This window comes from Lissotriton vulgaris, chromosome 3_1 (genome assembly GCF_964263255.1).
Source record: "Lissotriton vulgaris chromosome 3_1, aLisVul1.2, whole genome shotgun sequence".
NCBI lineage: Eukaryota > Metazoa > Chordata > Amphibia > Caudata > Salamandridae > Lissotriton > Lissotriton vulgaris.
Window position 1 is genome coordinate 1,664,812,217 of NC_141689.1, and position 27,215 is coordinate 1,664,839,431.

Consider the following 27,215-nt stretch of genomic DNA (forward strand, 5'->3'; position numbering starts at 1 on the left):
TTACCTCGAAACCGGTCCGGTCCTCGGATGCTTGATTCGTTCTGGGAAGGACATGGCTTTTGTAGTTCGGACTGGACTGTTCCCATGGGGCACGGGGTCAGAGCCGATTTGCATATCGCCATTGTCTAACCCAGGGTGGTGTGGAGTGCAAAAAAACGATGGATTTGGGCCCAGATCTTTGGACTGGGGTGAGTGTGTGACATTGATCCACATTCGGTCCATCACCTGTTGTGTTTGCATATTCCGCCCTAAATGCGCTGGGGATGCCCAGACGTGGGTCCCAGGCACTCCACACCTCTGGAGTCAAGCTACGCGGGCTGATGAGAGGTGTTACCTCGAAACCGGTCCGGTCCTCGGATGCTTGATTCCGTTCTGGGAAGGACATGGCTTTTGTAGTTCGGACTGGACTGTTCCCATGGGGCACAGGGTCAGAGCTGATTTGCATATCGCCATTGTCTAACCCAGGGTGGTGTGGAGTGAAAAAAACGATGGATTTGGGCCCAGATCTTTGGACTGGGGTGAGTGTGTGACATTGATCCACATTCGGTCCATCACCTGTTGTGTTTGCATATTCCGCCCAGCCCCGCAGCTGCACCAGCCGCAGCCTGGGAGTACTCAGCAGCCAGTCACAGAACTAGTACACAGGCTCTGGGGACTAGTGACGCTCAGCGTTGTTGTGCTTGAACGTAAGTTGGACCAGACCTCACTGTCCCCTCATCCCAAAACCAGTTAGTGCGACTATTCCTGGAATCATCATATTAAATAACAGCTTAACTCATCAGTGTGAGCAGACTGCAGTGACTGCAGAACTCAGCTGTGTAACTTTACTATGGGCTAAGAATCATGATGATACACTTTCTCTAAAAGTAAATTAAAATAGGAAGAAGAACACCAGTGAGTGACACTGTAGCGGGAATTCCGTTCTCCTACAGAACTGTGCATAGAGGCCTGGAACCTCGGTGAATTAGGATGGCCCAAAACTCACCTCAGTACCCAAAATCCCCTTACCGAGCTAGCTATAGTGTCTCATTGGTCATAACAAACTCTCAATGTTTAGACAAACCAGAGCATGAACTTAGAGTACCTCAGGTAACGTGGAACACATGAACACTCTTTCACTATATAATCATTTCAAACCACAACGTGGAGTAAATGAGGACACGTGCATATTTGAAATATTTATTTACTAATGCAGAGTTTTCAAACGCAGTATCTTATATAATACAAGCAAACATATTATAAGAAACAAAGTTATCAGCATAGTTACTAGTCCATAGAAAGCGATACTAGTCCATAGAAAGCGAACAGTGACAGCATACTAAGATGCTGTAATGAATAGGAATTAACAATACCTAATTCTCACCCTCCCTATTTAGCATAGTATTTTATATCTATGAAGGTCTCATTTGGGTTTTAGCAGGGCGGGCCCATACCTCAAAATCTCAGTGGCAGAGGATCACATCATCTTCCACCAGCTCTCTGCATGCGAAGCACCATCAAGTCTGTTACATGTTTTTTCAGCAAAGCAAAATAAAACCAGCTTCGAGCCAGATTCTGGCAGCAGCTGCATTCATGTTATGTCTAGAAAGGTGTGAAGATCAGACTTCACAACAACACTGTGTCGAGTTTTCCGTGGAAGCTTCAGCACTCACTGTGCAGACAGTGTACCGGACAAAGTTGATATCAGAGCAATAACATATTATTTCCCAAGTAAATTACAACGCTCTTCTAGGTTGAAAGCTAAAATAACAATTATGTGTTGTGTGCAAAAATGAAGCAAAAGGAAAAAATGGCGTTTAAACATTTAACAAGCTCATGCTAACTTAACACAGAATATAGAAAAGAAGTAGCTATATGACACCCCCCCCCCCTCCCCCCAATGATCAGAGCACGGTCAAAAGTAAGGCAAGGCAAGACATGAAAGCAAAGTTCAATAATAATGAGCTAAGGTAATATTCAAAAGCAAATGCGAAGGCCTTACAGCGGCCAAACTAAAAAGTCTTAAACGTTTTAAAGCAAGGCCCACATTCAAACAAGTCAATAGGTCTAGGAAAAGAGAAAAGTGTTTGTACGCAAAAAGTACCTTTTCTATAAAAAAATGCAATCTGGAACGTGCAAGTAGCAAGAGTTCCGAAGGCCTCTTAGGACAGGACTGAATATGCAAAATATGCAGCAACAGCCTCCAGCATGAAATTACGGTCATCATCCGAAAACAGTTCAGCCATCCAATCAAGTAGTGGGAAAGAACATACATGCTGTTCCAGCACTGGATCCTCTAGCATCATCAGAGGACAACTCGGTGGGTTCTCAAGAAAGCTCCGTGCCAAGAATTCATGCGCTGCTGCTAGAATGTCCCAATGACCCATTAGTCCATGCATCGCTGCCAAGGCCATAATCCTTTCGCCAGAACAAACCAACTCGTGAGCAACTACGGGGCTCATCAGATGATTAAAATCAATGTCAGGAGACACTGTCTTGCAGAGACACAAATCAAGGGCCCAGTCGAAATCGCAGCTCAGGCAATGAAACACTGGCTGGACACAAGTGAAATAGGAAAATCGAAACGATAATCCAAACGCCGTGCTTAAAGTCGCAAGCGTCAGTGTGCCATAGTAATCAAGCATCTCGTTGCGAAACACTGACAGGAGGGGCTGTGCGGGTATTAACGCAGGACGGGCATCCATGTTTAACAAAACAAAATACCAACAAAATGCCTGCAGCTAATGCTAGCAAAACTGGGAAGCCACCAAACAGGCTTGAAAACAAAGAATGAAAGAAAGCAGGGTTGACTCCAAATATTTTCTCGAAGGAAGTCACCAGACCACTGCTAACTATTTTAAAAAAATGAGCGAGGCCAGACGTGGAGGAGGCATTAAAGATTTGATGAACCAGCTCGCTGAAATGGAACGCCAAATCAGTATTTAAAAGCGCCTACACCTCTGTGCGTGTGTTAGCAATGTAAAGGACAAATGTTTCTCGGGCCGAACTCAGGGCCACTTGTTTTTGAGACAAAAGGGCTCTTATTCTACTCATACCATTGAACTCTGCTTTCAAGGTTGGGATGCACGGCCAGATGGAAACCTCTGAATTCCCATGTATAGGAGGATACAGAACGTTTTTGCAACAGACCACACGTTCTGATACTGTTACCACATAAGCGATACCTTTAATTAACCCACAACATTCTTCGTTATTCAACAGTAAATAACTACAGTTCGCCAGCAAAGTGAACGTGGGAACTATAGCGGGAACCGGAGTACCTTTCAAAACACCGGCTAAATTCGGCCGGTCCTGGTTACAAGAACTGTGCAACTGGATGTGTCTGCATATTAATGAATGATCAGGTGTCTCTGTGCATTCCTCCCCCTTAAGATAAACTTCTTTCTTGTCTTTCAGGCACCTATAAGTGAATGGAAGCGACCATGCTTCATGGAGAAACGAGCTACCTAATAGTTCATATCTCCCTATCGCAATATATTGCATACATTTGTAAATATGTACAAGGCAAATGGCAATGTGATCAATCCGTGGATAAGCCGCGTTGCAGCAGTGGCCTCAGCTACAGAGAATGGTAAAGATTCCAACCTTCCAATGTGTAACATGGAAAATGACGCATCAAAGCATGCGTTGCTTGTCTGTTAAATTAAAAGGGGCAAAGAGGGAGGACACGTTTATGTAATTCCAAGGCACCCGACCAGCCTTAAGCGTCTGCACGGTCCATGCAAATTGCATAATGGAACGCAATTGATTTTGACCATGGTATAACACATAAACTTCATCATGTACAATATCAACAACAGAAGATACAATATTATTCAACGTGTAAATGCGTGAAGAAAGCATGTTAATACTATTATCCACAACTGCAAGCACCTTTTCTAAATTAGCGTGATCAATTGCTCTAAGGTGCTTAGCAGCCTCAATCTGTGAAGTTTTCCAGATTTCATTGTAAATCGCATAAATCCATCTTTTAGACCTACCACTAGCCTGGCCTTTAATAAAATCATTTAGATCCACATCATCTGTCTGTTTGGATAGATGTAACTTAACTGCAGCCAATGTAGAATGTTGAAGCCAATTCTGACACAATTTGCCTACAGAGTAAGTGGTAACAGAATGGTCAGTTGCAAATCAGGCATTAATAAGTCAGCAGGATAGGCGTAGTCTAGGTCATCAATGTTATTAATAGGCAAAGTACTTAATAAAGGATGGGAAACAGCAGGCATTTCGAGGGCCACTTCTGGCTCAGCATTAGAAGAGGTTGGCCAAAACAGAATTTCTCACAATCGAAGGACAGGAGACCGCCGGTGTTATTCTATGAAGAATCGGCCACCCTGTGTATCTTGACATTGTCAATAGAGATAAACCTGTTTTCCTTACGACCTGGAAGTGGTGGTAAAATGACTGTTCTTGTGCCCTTCACTCCAAGAACGGGAACCGGAGCTCGGTAGGAAGGACCAAATTCTTTCTTGTTATCGATCTTCTCTCGAACCAGTTCTCCAACTCTGGGTAGCCAGCCAACTACCGGGATCTGCAACGCATCATCCGATGTGGAGGGCAAATGTTCCTTTGCAAGACTGTCTCTGGTCTTTTGTAGATCCTGTAAAACACTGCAATGCTCGTCTACGTCAAAGGCCGTGGCTTGAGCATTTCGTACGGGGTCCGCCCACCCAGAGACCTTCTAGGGAGATTATTAAGAGCACGCTGCACGCCATTGAGATGGGCCAACCAGTTTCTGCTAGTGCCTATAACTCGAGCTGTCAAAGATTGCTTTAAATCACGGTTCATCCGTTCCACTACACTATTACCCTCAGGTCTGTACGGAGACGAAAACTTGACTTAGACCCCCAACGAAATCATAGCATCCTTATACGCCTTAGAGGCGAAAGCCGGACCCTGATCCGAATGGAAGGTACCACAGGCAAAAATCCCTACAAAGACACGCAAATCTCTTATGACAGTCCGTGAATCAGCGCTGCGATGGGGCCAGACCCACACAAAGCGGGTGCATGAATCAACTGCTACTAAGATGTACTTATATGCAGTATCAGAAGAAAAAGAACCACAGTGATCTAAATAAACACAACTAGGTGGTTTATTAGATATGTACAACTGTGTCTGAGGCGGACGCGCAGCAGTCGAAGGCTTAATCTGCTGGCAAATGTCACCATGAAGGACATAATCGCGCATCTGATTGTTCAGTCCCCGCCACTAGAAACGTTGTTGTAGCTGAGTTACAGTGGCTGAGATGCCCGCATGCTCAGACGTCACATCTTCATGCGCCGCTGTAATCAACATAGCCCTGCGATCCAACTTGGGAATCAGCCGTTCCCCAACTTCAGGAATTTTCACATAAGGAACCTTGTCGAGACTTAAGTGGTATGTGTACTTCGAAGGGAATCCCTATAGGATATTTACCTCCCTTCTCAGTGGCAGCTACTGCCTCCAAGATGTCATCATCTATCTTACTTTTGGACCGTGTAACTGCTGCAACTAAATATTTTGATACTGTTGATTTTGCCGCTTCATCAGCAAGCGAGTTACCGACAGTGTGAACTCCAACACGCTGATGGCCAAGAGTATGAATCACAAACACAAGTGGCAACTTCTCCTTAAGTTCAGCCACTCGGACCCAGATCATCTTATGTTTTATTGTGCTACCCTTGGAATCACGAAATTCATTCTGAATCCAAATGAACAAGTTCTCATTGTAAGACTGGACACAGTAGTAAGAATCACTAACAATTAAAGTCTTCACACTAGGATCTGCGTACTCCAATGCAAGCATCAGAGCACGAAGTTCTGCTAATTGTGCGGTGCAGTACCCTAGTGTCTGCATGTGTACGACACTGGACTTGAACTCATCGTTCACCATGGCACCGACCACAATGGCGCATGCGGAAAAGTAGGCATGTTTAGAGCCATGCGCAACCTGCGCCGAACCATCAGTGTAAATGATGCAATGGAAATCCTCCAAAGGCCACATTGCTAAAGGAGCCGGATGAACAAATTCATACTGTAAGTACTCCTGCGACCGTAATGAGGTGTCAAAAATAAACGTAACATCCTGGGACGTCAAGGATGCAGCCCATCCTAATTCACCAAGGTTCCAGGTCTCTATGCACAGTTCTGTAGGAGAACGGAATTCCGGCTACAATAATTCTTGCCAACGGCATCGGGAATTGCTGCCAAAGCGTTCGCTACCTGAAAGTTCACTGCATCCCCCTTGACATTAGCAAGGATCAGATCGCAAACCACATCAAAGGAGCCACACAGGTGCATACCCAACTCAACTGCAGACTCCGGTCCGTGATCATCTTGAACACGTTTAAGGACCGTAGGCAGGACAGCCATAGACGGAGTGCCATAGCACCTCGCATAGACCGCTGCAAAAGTCTTACCCCAGGTCTCACAGTCAACGAGCTCAGGGGCCAAATCCTTCGGCAAACTAAGCGTTAGAATCCGGTGTTTTTCACCAGGAGTCGTATTAGGAAACACCGCTTACAGCTGGTCAAATTTCTCGGCAAGCCAGAAAGGAAAATCATCCTTATCCTGGGGACGCTTGCCCATCAGAGCATTGACCATTACGGGACTGAGTTTCAAACTATCCTGTCCGACCGGAAGCACCGCACCCCCCGGGGGCCAACCCGGAAGATTACGGCCAATGTGGTGCACTAAGGCTTTAATCACGGCAATGGAGACCATATGTAGTCTATGAAGGTCTGCTATGTTACAATTGCCGTGTAGAGGATGAGGAGTAAATCCAGCCAAAACAGGCTAATTTGCGCCTGGGATGGACAAAGGACCTAACCTCGGAGCGGTCAAAAAATGGAGTAGGGCGCCACCAAACCAAACTCGATGCTGCCAAACATCAATAGGTACTTCCTGTGCTCTGTACCGAGTATATTCATTCGGTACAACAGAGGGAGTGTACGTGTGAAACACACCAGAATTAGCGTCCACTGCCGGAAACGTCACCCACGAATAAAACAGTTTGTACGGGTAAGCAGCATCCGCACTCACCACCATTATCACAGCCAAGCCCTCCAAGGGCACATCGTAATTCCGCAAGTGATTGTGCACCGCAATACGACTATGCTGCGGAATGTCCACGGGATTGGCCATGACTTCACAGGAATGTAGAAAAATAAAGGAAACTTTGTAGCACAACTGGGTAGTAATTCAAGGAAACCGTTTTAGAAAGATTCAAGCTTGAAAAGACCTATTTCACAAATAGGTAGGTTTGTTCCGACACCACCGTTTTCCGGAAACGACAGTGAAGGGGTTAAGGATTGAATGATATACCACTCGAGTGTCATGATATAAGGCCAACAACGTATGGGCGCCATGTAGCGGGAATTCCGTTCTCCTACAGAACTGTGCATAGAGACCTGGAAACTCGGTGAATTAGGATGGCCCAAAACTCACCTCAGTACCCAAAATCCCCTTACCGAGCTAGCTACAGTGCCTCATTGGTCATAACAAACTCCCACTGTTTAGACAAACCAGAACATGAACTTAGAGTACCTCAGGTATCGTGGAACACATGAACACTCTTTCGCTATATAATCATTTCAAACCAGAATGTGGAGTAAATGAGGACACGTGCATATTTGAAATATTTATTTACTAATGCAGGGTTCTCAAACGCAGTATCTTATGTAATACAAGCAAATATATTATAAGAATCAAAGTTATCAGCATAGTTACTAGTCCATAGAAAGCGAACGGTGACAGCATACTAAGATGCTGTAATGAATAGGAATTAACAATACCTAATTCTCACCCTCCCTATTTAGCATAGTATTTTATATCTATGAAGGTCTCATTTGGGTTTTAGCAGGGCTCGCCCATACCTCAAAATCTCAGTGGCAGAGGATCACATCATCTTCCACCAGCTCTCTGCATGCGAAGCACCATCAAGTCTGTTACATGTGTTTTCAGCAAAGCAATATAAAACCCGCTTCGAGCCAGATTCTGGCAGCAGCTGCATTCATGTTATGTCTAGAAAGGTGCGAAGATCAGACTTCACAACAACACTGTGTCGAGTTATCCCTGGAAGCTTCAGCACTCACTGTGCAGACAGTGTACCGAGCAAAGTTGATATCAGAGCAATAACATATTATTTCCCAAGTAAATCACAACGCTCTTCTAGGTTGAAAGCTAAAATAACAATTATGTGTCGTGTGCAAAAATGAAGCAAAAGGAAAAAATGGCGTTTAAACATTTAACAAGCTCATGCTAACTTAACACAGTATATAGAAAAGAAGTAGCTATATGGCAACACTTAACTACTTCTGAGCTGAGCTGCCAAAAAACTAACTGTCTGCACCCGCTTGCGCCCTGGGCGGCTGGCCTGTCTATAAGTGTGTCTGTGTGACAGTCAGTGTGGCCTGGCTTTTTCGGCAGTAGCCATTGGGACATCGTGCAGACTGACTCTTGTGACATCAGTGAATCCGCGGTGTCAGGTGAATAGAATGTTACAACATTGTAGCCAGAGAGAGTGGGCTGTGCCAGGCACAGCCCACAAGCCTGCCACGGGCAGGTAGATCACGCACAGTTGCCAACATTTGCTCACTGGTGCAAATTAGTAGTACTCTGGCTTCATAGCTGAGGAGGCGCTATGCTATAATTGCGTGACTTTGCATTGCAGCGCAGTGGTGCGGACCACCACACTGAAATGTGTTTGTCTCACTCCTGATGCATGAGACTTGGCAGGGCTGGGGATTGAAAGGGTGCATAATGTATCTTATTATACTTCTGACTATTTCTTGAATTGGAGTACATATAGCTAGCTCAGTGAAGTTTGTGAAAGTACAATGTAACTATGTGTATAGTTTCTATGGAACTTACTGAACCAAGTACAGAAAACAAGGTTGGGAAACTTGAAAAGTATTTGAAGAAGCTCATGTACAGAAAAGCTATTGAAAGGAAATGCAGACCAGATAGTGTATCCTAATAGAAAACTATTATGGAACAGACAATAGCACACACTGGCAATTGATAATAAGGTGATAAGCTGAAAGCCTGGTTGTCATATTCATACTCTACAAACCTCCTTTTTCTCATTAACTGGAAATCTCAAATTCTGTAAGTAATAGATTGCAGCTCCGCAGAACATAATTGGGATGAATCTGTAGTTCGATGCAACAGATAGACTGACTTTACCAGCTCCTTGTGGCACCTTATCCCAATCAGATACATTTAATCTCTTTAAAAGTTCTTCAACGTGATTGACGGCAAGCATCAACAAGGATACAGACATTGTTTGTCCTCAGCCTTCAGCCATAATCTGCTGAACAGATTTGAATTCTGTGAGATCAACCGAAAAAGATGCAAATTATGGAATCTACCCACATCATTTGATGACATTGAATTTCGGTTGGAGACTGGGTTTGTGTTGGGAAGTAGGAAGTAGTAGCGCTCTGAGCAGTATGATGTTGTGGCTGAGATCGGTGTGCAGTAGGCACGCGGTGCAAAACAGGGGAACACAAACCCTTCGGGAAAAAGGCCCCTGAAATGATCTAGGCGAGCCTAGACCAACTGGAACAAGAACAGATCCTGTGCACACGCACGTATGGTTGATAGTCCGAGAATAGGTACTACGTTTTCTACTCATAAAGAGTGAATGCTTGAAAAAAGAAGCGTGAAATGTCAAGATTCATGTGAATAATTTATAAGTCAAACAGTGGACAGTACAGTAAGGAAGTAGCCAGCCGACACGTGTTTCGTAACACTGTGAAGGAGGTGTAACTCATCAGGGTTGTAGGGCTACAAGGTAGGTGGAATCGTGTGGATAAGGATCCACTACTCGGATGCCTTCTCCACGCCGCTATACGCACTGATCGAGTGTGCTCCTTTCTTATGCTCAGCCGCTTTCCCAGGACGCCACTGGCCCTGCTACCCTTGCCTGACCCAGCAACTACTCGTGCGTGCGTGTGCACAGTATCTGTTCTCGTTCATTTGATGACATTGGCTGCCAAAAGGCACCTCCCAGCTTAGAGCATGTAATGGCTCCCCATACATCTTTACTGTGACATCAAAATCAGCACATCCAGATCTGTAGAGCATTCTTTGAACATAGTCTTCAGAAAACCTTCACTGCAAGAGAATGGACTACAGAAACATGCTGATAGGTACCTTTTGCAGCAAGATAAATCCCAGTTCTCTCTCTTGCTGTGCACACTTGCTAAGATCGTAGGTTTGGCCGTGGTCTTGGTAAAAAAAAAGCCCCTAGCAACACCAATACATTTTTCAGACTTTTCCACTACACTCCATAAACGAAAATTGGTTTTGGGGGTCGTGGCAGACAAGATGGATGAACAGGCATGATCTGAAGCAGTTTCGTCCAACATGTGGAGGAATACTGCCAACATCCTACAGCAGCACTACCATCCACATATGCAAAAAGCTGGGATTTATCCCCTGGCAGTGGCTGAATCTTCATGGCTGAAAAAAATAGCAAGGCGAAGTGACTGCGGCATCCCATATGTGGGTAAACCTCCTGACGAGACCGAACTGCAGCTGCGTGAAGATGGCGACAGTCTCGTTCTGGGTGGTCATAGCATGCTCTTGGTTATGGAGGAGCTAAGTAAAGTGGTGCGAGTGGTACGAGTGGCGCTGTGATAGAGGCAGGCCTTCATGCAAGGCAGGCCCAGTGTAGAGGTGCTGAGCATTAGAGCAGGTCCTTGCCAGGTTCCTGCTACTGCTGTTGGTGGTATCAGCAGACGACAGTAGGGTGAGCAGGGGGCAAGTGCTTATGTTTGCCTGAGAAGGGAAAGGAGGTTCTCCTCTACTGAAAGGGACACGGAGAAGGAATGTAGAGACAACACAGTATGATTACTGGGCTACCCTTGCTGTGCTGTTAAATTATAGTGATAATTTAGAAGCACAAGGGATGCTTCAGCTCTCTAACAGCGAACTGACGTACACTTTCAGTGCCTACCGCTCCTACTCCCCCTGCGGTGTGACGCTACGGCATGGCCCCACCCCGCCCTAGACTTAGCCGACTGGAAGTAAAAATAAAATGACAATAAAATAGTTTTATTGTATTTTTCTTCTGTCTGCTGCATTTCAGCAGTGGGGGAGCTACCCCTGCTAGATTTGCTCCCAGATATAATCCTCCAGTCTTGTATGTGATCTCCTGCAGAAGTCCTACAAAGGTGAGAGACAAAACTGGATAAAAACACAATATCAAACAAAATAGTGGAATAATAAACCATGGAATTTGGCAAGCACACAGCGATTCCTCAGTCCACAACAGCAGGACAGGGGGGCATGTGAACCATCGACAGCGGACCACATTCAAGCAATACCAGACACACACTAAGCACTAGAAACTAAAAGGAATACTATGGTGTTTAGAGGGCTATGCTGAGGGCAGATTTCAGAAAGATATAAGATGTCATTCTGCAATCTGTTGGTTTTCTTTGAGCGCCGGGACGCCCTGTTGCTGGGGCAACTGTTGCGCTATATAAGACACCCTAACATAACATAACATAACATATTTGAAATAATTAGAGCAACAGAAGACAATGTGCAGACCCTCAAGACAAATGTCAATGACTTGCACTTGGCTGTGATCAAACAGCAGGTGAAAGTGAGGGCACTAGAAGAGAGGGCTGGGGAGGCTAAGGGCAGGTCAAGACGCATCTACCTGCAATTTCTGGGCTTTTTGGAGCGAGTGGAACGCCTGTTGGTTGAGCTCTTAATATAAGACTGGCTGTTGAATATAATAAAACCAAAGGGTCTATTAAATAAATTCTCCGTTGAGAGAGCACGTAGAATGCTTGCACCACTTGCAAGATCCTTGGAAGCCCATGAGTTAGAGTGAATCAATTGCTAAATTACAGGGCTGGAGGCGCTGTTCTGCAATGGGTGTGGCAGAGGGCACAGTGCAGGACCAGGGCCTGGCAATACAAATCTAACCAAACCATACACACTGTATACAACAGAATAGAATATAATTTGAGTCTGTGAAGAGGAAGTTGCGAAACACAGGACTGAAATTTATCTTACTCTTCCCTGTGAAATTGAAAGTGATTAAAGGCATGAAAAAAATCACTTCTTTGTGTCATTCAAAATGACATAGGAATGGCTAGAGGGGTGGCAGAACCAATGCTGAACCAAAAGCACTAGCCCATGGTAAACAGTCAGCAATGGGCCAATTGCCACCAAGCAGAGCAAGAATGGAGCAACGCCTTATTTGCCAGTGTGCATTGTGGTCAATTCAGATGGATTGCTTAGCACCAAATAACGATGGAAAAGCAATGCTAATATAGCAAAGTAAATTAAGTCCAGAATGGGAAAACACACCCGGTAGGATGGGCTACAGCCCAAAATGTATGAAATGGCCCTCACCTGAGATGTTGACAAACTACTAGAAGCGGCAAAAGAGGCCTGTCTTGGTTGCTTATTGTAAGTCTCAATGCAGGAGCTGTGGAAATCTCCAAAGTAGGGAAGGACCAGCAGATTGGCTCATACTGTCCTCTGTCCATGATCAATGCTGATATCAAATGTATTAGCAAGTTGATGGCCCTTGTGCACCAGTCAGGGTTCATATCACATAAAAGCACTATATTCAAACATTGCAAATGGCACATGTAAAATTTCACATGTAGTCTTATGATCAGAAGTATGTAGTGGCATCTCTTGATCTAGAAAAGTCTTTGATACTGTGGGAATGGAATTTAGGTTTAGGACACTGGAAGAGAATAATTTTGGTCCTTATCTCCTACAGTGGATTAAATTCCTGTATAAGCAACCTGGAGTTAAAGTCAACACAGGGAACTTGGTGTCAGTGAAATGGGAGGTGAGCAGGGGCACAAGACAGGGGTGCCTGTCTTCTCTCGCTCCTGTTGTTTGCTCTTGCTATGGAGCCACTGGCTAACATGCTTGTAAATGGTGGACAAGTGTATCAGAGTAGGGCTCACAACTCATGAAGTGTCATCATGTGCAGATTATACACTTGTGTATATGAAAGTCCCAGAGAGATCAGTACCACAATTGCTGTGCTAATTAGATGAGAATAATGCAAAAAGAACGGATGATGGGCAGAATGTTGAATTAATCAACCATTCACCCCCAGTCACAGATCTGGGTTAAATCCATAGTTTTTTGCACACCACACCATTCCAGTTTAGACCCAGCCATATGAAAAATTAGCCTTGACCCTGTTCCCCATGGGAACAGTCCAGCCCGAACTGCCAGGCCAGGTCTTCCCTGGACCAGAAAAAAGCATCCTGGGACCAGTTTCATCGTAACACCGCTCGTCAGCCAGGCTAGATTGAATCTAGTGGTCTAACAAGCACAGGACCCATGTCTGAACATACCCTTCCCACTTAGGGCGACAAATGCAAAAATAACAGATGATGGACGGAATACTGAATTAATCAAAAATTGACCCCCAGTCTCAGATCTAGGTTAAATCCATTGCTTTTTTGCATACCACGCCATTCCAGTTTGGACCCAGACATATGCAAAACAGTCTTTTTTTTTGTCCTCATTTGCCCGCTTTCTACTTCTCTTCTAACGTATCCGCCACTGGGATTCAAAACCTCATATATACTAGACAGGGAAAGCTGGATTAGCATGAAGGTGAGACCCCCTACTACAACACCCTTGTAATCCTTCAAGAAGGCCTCATCCTCCGGTTAACCCCAAGCCAATACCCCAGTCCCTCTGATTGAGCAGAAAAGACCACAAACTAGCCGAGGCGAATGGAAGGCTTAATAATTGGACCAAAAAAAAGTAAAAAAGAAAAGAAGAAGGAAAAATCCCCAAACATCAACCACACCACGTCAAAAAAAGGGGTCCAGAACTCATATCTCATTCTCTTTCTCATCTGATCCGAAATATCAAACTTAGCAATATGCTTCATTGAATGAATCCAGCCACATTCCATTAGGGGAGCAGGGGAAACCCAACGTTTACAAATCTCCCTAAGTGCCAAGAGTATAGCATAGAATATCAACTTTACCCCATCCTTGGTAATACCTACATGCAGGTCTGTTATTCCAAACATTATCAACTCAACGCTTACCTTGATCTGCACTTTTAAGATGTTATGTAAGCAGCTACTTACAGCCTCCCAAAAGGGTTGAATCTTCGGGCAATATACAAAACATATGGATGTCATCTTCATTTAAACTGCTGCACTTTGGACAGGCTACCGCTCCTCTTGACCCATATTTCGACAGCCTTCGTGGAGTCCAGTAAACTCTATGTAGAGTAAAAAAGTGGTTCCTCCTGAGGTATGCAGGTTCCATGATTTTATATAAAGCATAGACATAGATACTTGCTACTGATTTTCCAGCGCAGACTCAGGCAAGCATCTTCCCCACAGATCTCCAGGTAGCGTGAATACACCTTCATCCATCTCCAACAGCAACCAGTACCAAAGTGCAATTTCTTTTTTGTAGATAGCCCTAGACACACGCTTTTTATCCAATTCGTTTGAAACACCTATGACTTCACCCACTGCCATATGCCAACTTTGAATCTGAAGAAACCTAAATCTTGAACATCTAAAACTGAACTCCTGCTCCTACCTGCTCCACGGAACTAAGTGTCCATCTGGAAACAACTGCTTCCATCTTAGAATGCCTGCCTCTTTAAGTGGTCGAGCTAAAAGATCCTTAGTCTATGCTGGAGAGCCTGGTGCATCCCAGATCTGAGCCGACCCAGTAAAAGAAGAGATTTTTAAAACTCTCCTAATTCTATACCAGGTTTCAGCCCTGGAATTTAGCAACTTCAATCTAACTTTCTTAAAATATCTCTCAACATCTCCTTGAACATCCTCCCTATCTCTGTATTTGTTGGGGAATTAAATAACATCCTTCCATTTTTCAAAAGGAAAGCCCAAGAATAAAATAATAAGTCTGGCAAGTCGATGTAGAGATCAAACAGGAGAGGTGACAGAGGACACCCCTGCCTAGTTCCTCTTTCAATCTGCACCGGTTGTGTCAACATCCCATTGCCGAGCACTCTAGCATTCGTGCCCTTATAAAAAGCTTTCAATTACTTACAAAAATTTGCACCTAAATTTAGATGTTAAGCTAATGTCTACAAATAGAGCCAATTTACGCTATCTAAAGCTTTAGCTGCATCTAAAGCTATTATTGCCAGAGGAAGATCATATGCGGTGGCCATATCTATAGATCCTTTCAGAGAGTTTGTCAACTTCATCAAAGTTCTGCCTTTGATAAAAACCTTTCTTATCTTCATGTATCAATTTAGGCATTAGTACATTTAACCTATCTGCCATCACTTTCGTAAAAAGCTTATAATCAGTATTTAAAAGGGAAATCGGGCGATTCGATTCTGCATTTTTTGGTGATTTGCCAGGTTTTAATATTAGTGTTATATTTGCCTCTTTCCAAGACTCCGGTAACTCAAAATTAAAGCAGAAAACTGCGTTAAAAAGCTGCCTCAAAATAGGAATTTACTCACTGGCTAATACTTTATACACCTCTACTGGGAGGCCATCCGGGCCTGGTGCCTTTCCCCTCTTCCCTCCTCTCATAGCCTCTTCAAGTTCCTCTATAGAAATTTCATTATCCAAAATGCCCCTATCTTTAACTGATAACGGTGCCATATCATCTAAGCAGTTTAATAATTACCACTCCGTAACCACCAAATTCTCCTTCTATACCGTCCACAAATAATCCAGAAAAACTAAAGCTGTTCCCATATCTTCACTAATCATCTTCTCTGACTCTACCTCCTTAATCTCTTTGATCACATTTCTCACTTGATCGCTTTTAGCCTTCCAAGCTAGTAGTTTGCTACAACCCTCACCATATTTAAAATGCGCTGACTAGCATCCCACTTCTCCTTAACCCTAACTCTTAATACTTCCGCCAGACACTCTTTTACATTTAGTATTTCTCCCCTCTCATTTTCGCCAGTTTCCTGGTGTCCAGATCTTACTATGGTATCTTCCAATTTTCGAATTTGTTCTTCTAAATCTTCCACTTTTTTGTAATAAATTCTTCTCTTTTCTGCCGCTAAGGTACCAAGCCTACCTCTCAAAAATGCCTTATATGCATCCCAAACAATACCAATTTTGTCCGAACTTTGATTTATTTCAAAAGATTCTTTAGTTTCCTGCCTTAAAATTCCAAGTGTCTCAGACTCACTCAGTATCGTTCGATCCAACCTCCACCTTGAGGTAGTCCTGTCATGCCCTACCCTGAGACATAACAAAAGAGATGAGTGATCTGAAAGGTGTACCCCAATATGTTCCAATTGTACCACATCATCATCCTTAATCGAGCGATGAACTAAAAAATAATCTTTTCCAGAATTATGTTTATATTCACATAGGTCCCACTGATGCATCATTAAACGTACCTTATCCGACATTTTAGTATTAACAGCAGCTATACTATTTATGGATCTATCTAAATTATGATCTAAAACTGTGTTGAAATCCCCTGCCATAATAATTCGACCAGTACAACCCAGTAGCTCATTCTCTAATTCCTCCAAATAACCTGTGTCATCCTGATTGGGGCCATAATAGCCACCAAACTAAGGGGCATATTAGCAAGAACCTCGTTAAAATTATCGCTGTTTTAGCGGTGGGAAACTGCAGCTAAAACTGCAATAATGGGCTTCCTAATATAAGTTATAGAATTCCAATAGAAGCCCAGGTTAGATGTCCTGCACATCTAACCTGGACTTTTATTGGAATTTTATAATGCATATTAGCAAGCCCATTATCGCCGTTTTAGCGGTAGTTTCCTGTCGCTAAAACTGCGATCATTTTAACGAGATTCTTGCTAATAAGTCCCCAGGATACTGCCCTCCTATCTTAACCCTAACAATTGACCATTGTTAGGGTTAAGATAGGAGGGCAGTATCTTAGTGCAAAACAGTATTGACCCTGTTCCCCATGGTAACAGTCCAGCCCAAACTGCCAGGCCAGGACTTCCCTGGACCAGAAACAAGCAACCTGGGACCAGTTTGATGAGAATAAGCACTTCTATCTATCTATCTATCTATCTGGAAATTTGTAAAACGTGCTACTCACCCGTAGGGTCTCAAGGCGCTGGGAGGGGGGGGCGCTACTGCTCGAAGAGCCATGTCTTGAGCTGTTTCCTGAAGGAGAGATGGCCCTGGGTCCGTCGTAGGTAGGTGGGGAGGGAGTTCCAAGTAGGAAACTTCTCAGGACTAAAAACAAATTGGACAAAATCAAGATTGTTTCCTATTTTCAGATTGCTTTAAGTAATGGGTCAACTAGTTATGATGTTGTCGTCTTTGACATATGTAACAATACTCTTTTACAGAAGTGGAATTTGTACTTGAACGTGCTCCTGTGATTGTGCTGTGATAACCTTGTTGTTGATGCAAAACAATAAAATGTGTTTTTTTTTAAAACGAAATTGGTTTCTATGGACTTCCTTGATCACTGTTGGCCTAAATCTCTTCAAATAATGAAAGCTTTTTTTAATTGTCTTCTAATAGTTTTTCTTTAACATGTAACTAAAACTATTGTTGTCTTTATGAATTGTTCCTCGTTGCACTGCGCTCCCTGGCACCTGCTTAGGAATACACCTTGAGCTTGACCCTTACATAGAAAACATGATACAAATATACTTTAAGATCCTTGATTTGAACCTGAGATGCTTTTATGGCATATTAGTTGTGGAACATCACCCTAGCATCCATAATTTCTGTTAGACACTCCTGTCAAGAGAATGTCCTAATCCAAAAACCTCATTAGCAAACAGAAACATATGAATTCCTCACACAGGCAATGCCAATGACACAATACTACCAGTTTTCCCTAGTAACATAGGATCCTGACTCAGATTACAACATTGAAATATATGGTACACATAGAAATGACTTCCTTAAAAAGTAGAGATGGCGCTGCCGTTCATAGATTCATTAATTGGAGGTTTCACAAAGTCCCAAGAAGCACGTAGGAAAGTCATTGCTTTCAGGCATGCTTCTCTTACTGCCATAATTATTCCTGTGGATTCATCCCTGCTTATGGCTTATATATATGGTACAATTTCTCATTTTGTGAGGTTCTAAAGATGCTTTCCCAACCCAATAGCACACTTACTTCAACATTTTGTACAATTAGGATTACAAGTGCAGATTAGGTGGGAAAATCCACTGGGAATGTTTGTGAAAACTGACAAAGTTACTACTTTGTGGATGTACTTGACATTCTCATAAAACACACTCTTGACCCTCCTTTGTGAACTTCAACTTTCTCACCCCATTGCTAATTCATACAACCACAGAACATCTGATTGTGGTTATGCTATCTGAAGTAGTAAATACTCAGATACCCTTATTTCTGTATTCAAGATCTCTCATTTTGCAGGAAGGAGCTTTTTTGAGAACCTGGATTTTTCTTAAGTTTGCAAAAGGTTGTGTGAATTTACCACATTCTGTTTTGTAAATTGGCCTTTGACTTGGAGAAAAAAATGTGATCTCAAAATACGGGGAAGAAGTCCCTGTTTTGATTCCTTTACTGTTTCAACCTCAGCGGCAGGCTGGACTCCATTGTCAGTGCTTCTGCAGGTTCCTCTTATATTGTCAGTAGGAAGAAATACCATTGTATGTCTAATTTATGGCAGAATGACCACTGGAATCGGAATACATGCATTTTCCCTGTGATATAATTTTTTTATTTTTTTATTTTTTTAAGTTAGTTTATCCAAGTATGTATTGACATTACCACCAACAGACCACTGAAAAAACCACTGAAAAAATGAAATATTTATCAATCAACCGATGCAAAAAGTTCTTCAAAACCAAGAGGTGCAAAGTTCATTCTAAATATTTGCTGGGGCGGACACATTTTAGTAATAAGGCCCCTAGTATACTCAAAAGACTTGCTAAACAGGTGCGAACATGAGGGGGAAGATATAGCCTGGAATTTAGCTACGGGGGGGGGGGAGATATATCCTGGAATTTAGCTACACTGGCAGCATTTCATATTGGGTGCCTTCTCTATAGCACCTAAATCTTACGTCTTCCCACAGCTCCTGAGGTGCACACCAACACCTTTCATTCCTTCATTGCCTCTGTCATAGCAATATAGACCAAATTTATCCCATCCATCCTGTATATTATTTTTTGGTTGAGCCTAGGCAGCGGGCAAGCGCTGTCTTTGTGACTTCCTTACTCACTATCCAGGCTTTAAGCCCACCCGCTGCTTTTCATTTGTCAGGGTCCTTAAAAATTCCTTGCTTGTAAGTGGAGGATTTTGTCTCTTTGTTCCACCTTTTAGTCTACTGTTAACTCCCACAGAGAAGACTCCCAGGATTTGTACTCTTTAACTTGTCCCATTTTATTTCCAGGCTCAGGGACTATATTTTTAATTTTCAACAAGCACTTCCCACTAGTGTGCACTTTTGTTTCCCTTGTTCAGCACGGGTCCGGCTTTACGGCCGTCACACATTCTGTGGTCTGTGTTGCAGTTTCCTTGCTTGTCACGAGGGTGCCTGTTTACTTTTCATCATTTCAAAGTGAGAGGATTTTTATTTTTATTTTTAAACCTATTAGCCACACTCCATTTGTTTGGGTTGTGCTCCCTATGGCTTCCCCCTCCCACCATTATTTAACACACTGCCTTTGCTTACCTAACACACTGCCTTTGTTTATCACCCTCTTCCTGTTGTTCATTCTTTGTTTTTATTTTGGCTATTGGACATAGTGCAAACTCAACTCAAAAGTATGGGAGCGCTTTACACAATCCTATGTTGCATTACAAAGGGACACTGAGATATTAAGTGAATTACCCTGAAACACTGGGAGACTCGAACCCGGTTCGCCAGCTTCAAGGTTGGCTGCTCTAGCCCCTACGCCACACCCTCTTCCCTCGAAAGCAGCATATAGGATGGATGGTACTCATTTGGAATGCACAATTACAATGCATTCCCATTATGCATTCCAAAGCAGCACCGGCCATCTTGTTATCTACTGCAGCAGCATAATTCAATTGTGCGTGTTTGTTCAATAACCCGGAATATCTATGCACACTACCCAAATCTAGGTACGCATCCTGAAAATAATCTGGGGGACCTGGGCATATTAAGATTAGTGTTCCCAAACTTCACAGTAAGTGCAAAGTTCTTCTTTTCTACATGAGTCATAGTGCCAATATCGGCAACACTTCTCAGTTCTCATACCACAACATAGATAAATAAACCACAAGACACCTTCTCAGTTTTCGTGCAGCAAAATACATAAATAAATCACACAACACTTTGTTAGTAGAGAAAATTGCTCCAGGTTTATTTGCAAAACAAATATGCCAACATGGTGGGTTATCTTACCGGCGATCCAAGGGCAGGCCAGCCCTTATGCCGCCAGATGAGTCAAATTACACCGTGGCCATCGCCAGTTGGTGGTTACCAATTTTGGGAGGGGCCACCCCTCCCATCACACTTACTCACATCCCCCAAAAGGGGGTGGAGAGTTCCAGACAGCCCTCAGTTGCTCAGGCCCACAACCACCCGTAGGACTAACGGGGCGCCATCGATCTTCCAGGGGACAACGCTAAGACATCACTGGGTATACTTGGCTTTGCATCCTTATTGTGCTACTGCATGTAGTACCCTTCTGTACCTTGCAGACTCTGGATCGCCCTGTAACTACTCCTGCAACACAAAACAATAAGTTAGATTCTTCTGCTCCCCTTACCACCTTCTGGCCGTCTGCCGGGTAAGCGGTAGGGCAGGAAACAGTGAGACGGGCAGCTGACAAGAGGCTGCATCGTGGGCGGGGAAGTTATTTGTACCCTTGCCTTCCCCCACCACGGCCGGAAGTGACGGGCCGGCTGACCCCCTGGTCCTTAGGCCGGGGGGCACTGGTATGCTGCTTAGTGTGCCTTCCTGTGACACTAAGGAGGCCGCTCTGTTAGGAGGGTCCCCTACGTGGACCCCGGGCAGCCTGTCATAGTGCCAATATCGGCAACACTTCTCAGTTCTCATACCACAACATACATAAATGAACCACAAGACACCTTCTCAGTTTTCATACTGCAAAATACATAAATAAACCACACAACACTTTGTTAGTGGCGAAAATTGCTGCAGGTTTATTTGAATAACAAATATGCCAACATGGTGGGTTATCTTACGGGCGATCCAAGGGCAGGCCAGCCCTTATGCCGCCTGCCCGCCTGATGAGCCAAATGACACCATGGCATTTGCCAGTCGGTGGTTACCAATTTTGGAAGGGGCCACCCCTCCCATCACACTTACTCACATCCCCCAAAAGGGGTCATAGCGTTCCAGGCAGCCCCCGGTTGCTCAGGCCCACAACCGCCCGTAGGACTAACAGGGCGTCATCGATCTTCCAGGGGACAACACTAAGACATCCCAAGGTATACTTGGATCTGCACCCTTGTTGTGCTGCTGCATGTACTACCCTTCTGTATCTTGCTGACTCTGGATCTCCCTGTAACTCCTCTGCAGCTCTGGGGGTAACCACTGTCACAATCAGGGCCCCCCACCAAGGTAGGCATCTTTACCTACATCCTGCTGATTACCGGGCCTTTCCCCGGTCCAGCCAAAACAAGTCCAAGCCCATACAGGACCAGAGGCCAGCATACCCCTTCTGGACAGGTGCCCCCATCCTTTCTAAACTCCCTGTGGACTATAGACTGATAAAACCGAAACTCCTCAGTTCAGGGATGGATGCATAACTTACACCAGGGAGAATTCAATTCTGGCAGCAAAACCCTCCTACCCTGAAAAGTCAAATCACTGCCTCCCAGCTGTCAGCCCCAGTGGTGAGAGGGGAGACACACCCCCCCTGCCCGGGCCTCTGCTTCTACAGAAGCTGTTCCAGTGCCTGCTCAATTACACCATCCCTCCCAGGGTGGCTTACGGCCGGCTGTCCCCTCAAATGCCTTGGGATCCCATCGCCCCACCTGTTAGCATGTCCTGCTGAGTCTGCAACTCGAAGGGGGACCCAGTATCCGTGGTACCCGTCTCGCCCAGCCCTTCATGTATACGCACCCAGGTTGTCCTAAAACAATTGGTTTGGTGTTGGTTCAATGTTAACATTGCATGGCTGAAGAGCAATACCTTTGACAAGCCACTCCTGACAAGAAGTGCCAATGCGGGTGGAAGTAAGAGTTATCAAGCCCGCCTTACTTCCTCGTTTACCCAGTTATCTGTGTATAGCACATGTCGGAGTATGTCCATCGCATTCAGCCAGTCACCACCCTAGATGACGCCTCGCCCTCCCAAACTTCTGCTAGTATATCAGGGAGAAGACAGGACAGTATGAACCAGAGGGGAACCATAAGTATAAATACCTGCCCCTTTAGAATACTGGGAATGCCAAGTGTTCTTTAATACATTGTAGCCCATTTGTGCTTAACCCAGGGGTTTCCCCAATCTTATGGACCATAGCACACCCGTTGGATGACAACTTCCACAACCTACATGGCTGCCAGCCAAGGCTATAGGGCGGGAGAATTTGCCTGTGTTATTGTTATTCAACTCAATGGTACTTGTTTCATCGACCTCAGAAGGATGAACTGCTAAGAGGACCTACCAGGATCTGAACCTGTGACCAGCAGTCTAACCCAAGCCCCTTTCAGTTCTGCCGTTCCACCTGCCTGTGAACTTGTATCCCAGGGCAGAGTTCAGGCACCATAACCCATACTTGGACATGCCTGAGCTATAAACACACATCTAAAAGGCCTGCCAATCGGCTAACCACCAACATTGCAGTCTGAATGTTCGCTGACAACTCCCAAGGAAAATTTGCTTAACTGAAGCAACTGGTAACATGCCAACAATTCAATCAATTTAACCTTACTATTACTGCAAAAAGTGCTCTGGTAGTTTGTCTGTATTATTGCTCCATCCCCTCCATATCAGCACTAACAAGGCAACCCGCACCCTCTTGGGAATGGCACACTCAGGCCCCAGCTGACAGAAAGTGCCTATTCGTGTTTAGCCCATGACCTTACGTTTATCACTGATGGTATACCAGCATTATGTTGAAACTTAGCTGGCTCTACTTCTACTGCTAAGTGCGCTTTGCACCATCTTCAGTTACTTGGCTGCAAAATGTTGATGACATTGCCAGCCCCAATACCAGGCGAAATAAAAGGAAGCTTTACTGCTACCCATGTGAGCCTCTGCTGGTGCTAATGAGGTACAAATAGCACCGGTAAACTGGATGCAGTACTATAGCATTAGAGGGCCATTGTAGCACTTCTTAAAGTCCATGGCTAACCTACTCACAGTATAGCTGAGACAAGAGAGGCTGTAAATTTAAAGCCCAAAGAGATGATCGTTAGATAGGCCCAACAGGGAATGATCATGTGAACTGAGGTAGGGACCACCACACCCCGCCTGTGAATCAGTCCCAGTTTACCTAGTCATGTGCAGTAGTGTAGCCACAATTTGTCGGCATCTAACCTGTGCAGTGTCCTGTTCTGTACAATCCCCCTCATGCTTTCACTGGTCACCTCTGCCTGATGTGCATGACCAAGGTACATAGTCCCCTTGCATGGTGGAATGCCAGTGAGACAATACATCACATACCCCATAAGTACCGCTACCTGCCTTTGCTAGAATCTAGCCTGGCATCCCATCATGCCCAGATATACCCAGTGATAATGGCTCAACTCGGTCAAATGACCCAACCACGCATAAAACCCACAGAGACAGATGCGGCCCGTTAACCTGTCCCGCTAACCTGTGGATAAAAGCACAACAGTCATCAAAGTATCTCACACTGTTGGAACGTAGCCGCAGCTCCCTGATAATACTGCAAATAAATATCTGAGACCCCCCCAATTCTTTCTAATTGCTGGCTTTACTGCTAAGTGTGCCCAGTTCCTACGCTACTATTCCTTTACAATTCTTTTCTTTCTATAACTGCAGAATGCAAGGAGATTCTAGGCCCCAATTCCCACGTTGAAGCAACTACAATGCAAGCCGGACTTGTCAGGGGACAGTCAACCTCTGTCTATGAAGCGCAGCAACATGGCCAGTCCAATACAGAGTTAACATGCCCCTCTAATTACCCTGAACTTAGATGCCCCGACCTGCTGACCCTATTCCCTGGAAAAGTGGGGTGCTTCCCCCCGCTGGTAACGTGTGTGGGCCCACCGACCCCTGCATCATCTAACATGTGAGGCCCAAGCTGTTTCAGCAGTCCACCCCAAGTTTGCCAACTATACTTTACTCAAGGTGTCAGCCTCTTCTCATTGGAGCGGCTGCATATCTTTCTATAACTGCAAAATGCCAGGAGATTGTAGGCCCCAGTTCTAATGTTGAAACAAATCTAATGCAGCCGAACTTCTCAGGAGGCATTCCCCTGCCTTAGATGTGCAGCAACATGGGAATTCTAATACAGAGTTAGAACGTCTGCATAATCCAACATGAGGTCCAAGCTGTTTTGCAGTTCACTCCAGGTTTGCCAACTATACTTTAAAAAACAGAGTCAGGCTCTTCCCATTAGCACGGCTGCATATACCCTTCAAGATTGTTGAAATGCTTGTAATTCTCCCGGCCACTGGGTGCCACCTCCCATTCCATCCTTACATTCCACACCGTGTCACCACATGTGCACTTGCACACTGTATCCTCTTGTGTGCTTGCAAAAGGTGTCACTTCCTGAATCCTTGCAGCTCGTGTGTAACTGCACCGTGTCACCTCATGTGTAACTGCCCCATGTCAATTCATGAGACGGGCAGCAGACAAGAGGCTGCATCGTGGGCAGGGGAAGGTATTTGTACCCTTGCCTTCCTCCACCACAGCCTGGAAGTGACGCGGCCAGCTGACCTCCTAGTCCTTAGGCCGGGGGGCACTGGTATGCTGCTTAGTGTGCCTTCCTGTGGCACTAAGGAGGCCGCCCTGTTAGGTGGGTCCCCTACGTGGACCCCGGGCAGCCTGTCATGACAGAAACAGAGCAAAACTTAATTTGAGATGTGGAGTGCGGGGATGAGGATGACGGCTCCTTTTGTCAGTGTCATTAAATACTGAATGTGTATTACTCTGAAGCGGTCCTTGACTTTGTGTTTTTTAAAATCTTTGTCAGTTCCTGCCCCCGTACCTATTTTTCGTTTCCCTCACAACTGTCCTCCCATCAATGTTTCCCAACCCCCGCCCACCGTTTAAAATGTTTTCCCACTCGTGGGGCGCATAGCTCGGCGTGCTGTTGATACATACGTAGTACTACTCGTTTGGGATGTGTCGTAACCGACAGCAGACTTCTATGCGCCTAGGATTCTGCTCACTATGCCTCAATGTAATGTACAGTGTGGTAAGACTCAGACTCCGAGCCCCATCAATGTTGCTGTGGTGATTTGCCTGTGATTTTGTCTGCCCCTTGCTAGCTCCACAACAGCAGCTTCCTCTTTTCAAAAGTAGCACAAGAGCAGTCAAGTAAAACAATGAACACCCTTGCATTTAAATTTACCTTTGCATGCTTGCATTGTGCCATGCTTGCAAAGCAGACTTCCTCCATGGGCGCAGGGCAGGTGACTTATTACCATTTTTCTTCTCCTGGTGTCTGGCTGGTTCTGTTTTTCTACGTGGGGCATATCCCCCAATATTCCTCATCTCAAGAGTCCATCTCCTCCAACAGGCAGCCGACTCTGAGACATTCCATCAGAACTCCCCAATCATGTGGAACTGTGGGTGGCAGGGCAGGTTCATAGGGCAGGGTCTCCTGGTGCACTAGGCATAGTGGATTACTGGCAAACGGGTTTAACACAGGGGTGTAACAGAGGCCCCCATGTTGAAGGGGGGCCCCCGTGCTCCAGGGGCCCCCTCACTAGTCTGCCGCTGACCGCGTGACCCGCAGGGGAGCAATGGGCGGGGCAGCGCTTTAGTCCCACTCGGCCAGCTCCAGCACCAATGGGGCGCCCCTCCCCGCGTCCACTACTCACCGGCAAGGGGGAGGGGAGGGCTTACCTGTGAAGAGGAGGGGCGTCCCCTGCTACTTATACCTCGGCCGTCTTAGCCCGGCCTCTCTCCTTCCCGGCTTTCACCCGCGGCTCTGCTCTGTTCCGGTGTCGTCTCGTGTCGTCTGGTCGTCGTCACTATGCGAGGTATGTGCTACCGTCTCGCCTCCCCCCGGCCTCGTCCCTGGGCATGACCAGGTTGCACGGGGCCCAGTGGTATCGGCCACAGGGGGGGGGTAGTAGTGGCGGTGCTATGAGCGGGGCGGACAGTCACGAGGTGTGGGGGGGAGCGAGCTCGCAGTGCCGCACAGGCCATGTCAAAAGTTTTAAAACCATGGCGTGAGTGATCGGGTTAGTCCCTCCAGGCCTGCGCGGGAAACGGCGGGGTTCACAATTCATTGAGGTTGTTGCGACGAAATTTTGCCAGTGTGGACTATGGTGGTGCGCGGGGCACGGGCTCGAGGGAGTGGGGCGGAGGGCCCAGTGTGCTGCCCGGGTCGCGTAGAAGGCTTATCCTCGCGCTCAGCAAGGAAGGCGGATTCCATTGTCCCGCTGGTGCGGGGAGAGACAATTTGGGCCGCAAGAGGGATCCCGAACGGGGCCTTCCCCAGTGCCCCGTATTACTGCGCGCTCCTCAGTATTAGGAAGGACCTTATCCACCTCATGACAGCACGCGCCCAAAAAAACAAGCATTTGCAATGCAATGGTCTCGGCATCATTAAAGGTAGAGCTATTGGCATTGCTCATGACATTTTTTTTTCTTTAAATCAAAAATAAATGGCATTGTCATTAACATTGCCAATACACAGCACTCTGCACTCAACAGCACACAATGCTCTGCACACTCACTCTGCACTCACTGCTCTGCACACTCACTCTGCACTCACTGCTCTGCACACTCACTCTGCACTCACTGCTCTGCACACTCTCTCTGCACTCACTGCTCTGCACACTCTCTCTGCACTCACTACTCTGCACACTCTCTCTGCACTCACTACTCTGCACACTCTCTCTGCACTCACTACTCTGCACACTCTCTTTGCACTCACTACTCTGCACACTCTCTCTGCACTCACTACTCTGCACACTCACTACTCTGCACTCACTACTCACTACTCTGCACTCACTACTCACTACTCTGCACTCACTACTCTGCACACTCACTCTGCACTCACTACTCTGCACACTCTCTCTGCACTCACTACTCTGCACACTCTCTCTGCACTCACTACTCTGCACACTCTCTCTGCACTCACTACTCTGCACACTCACTACTCACTACTCTGCACTCACTACTCACTACTCTGCA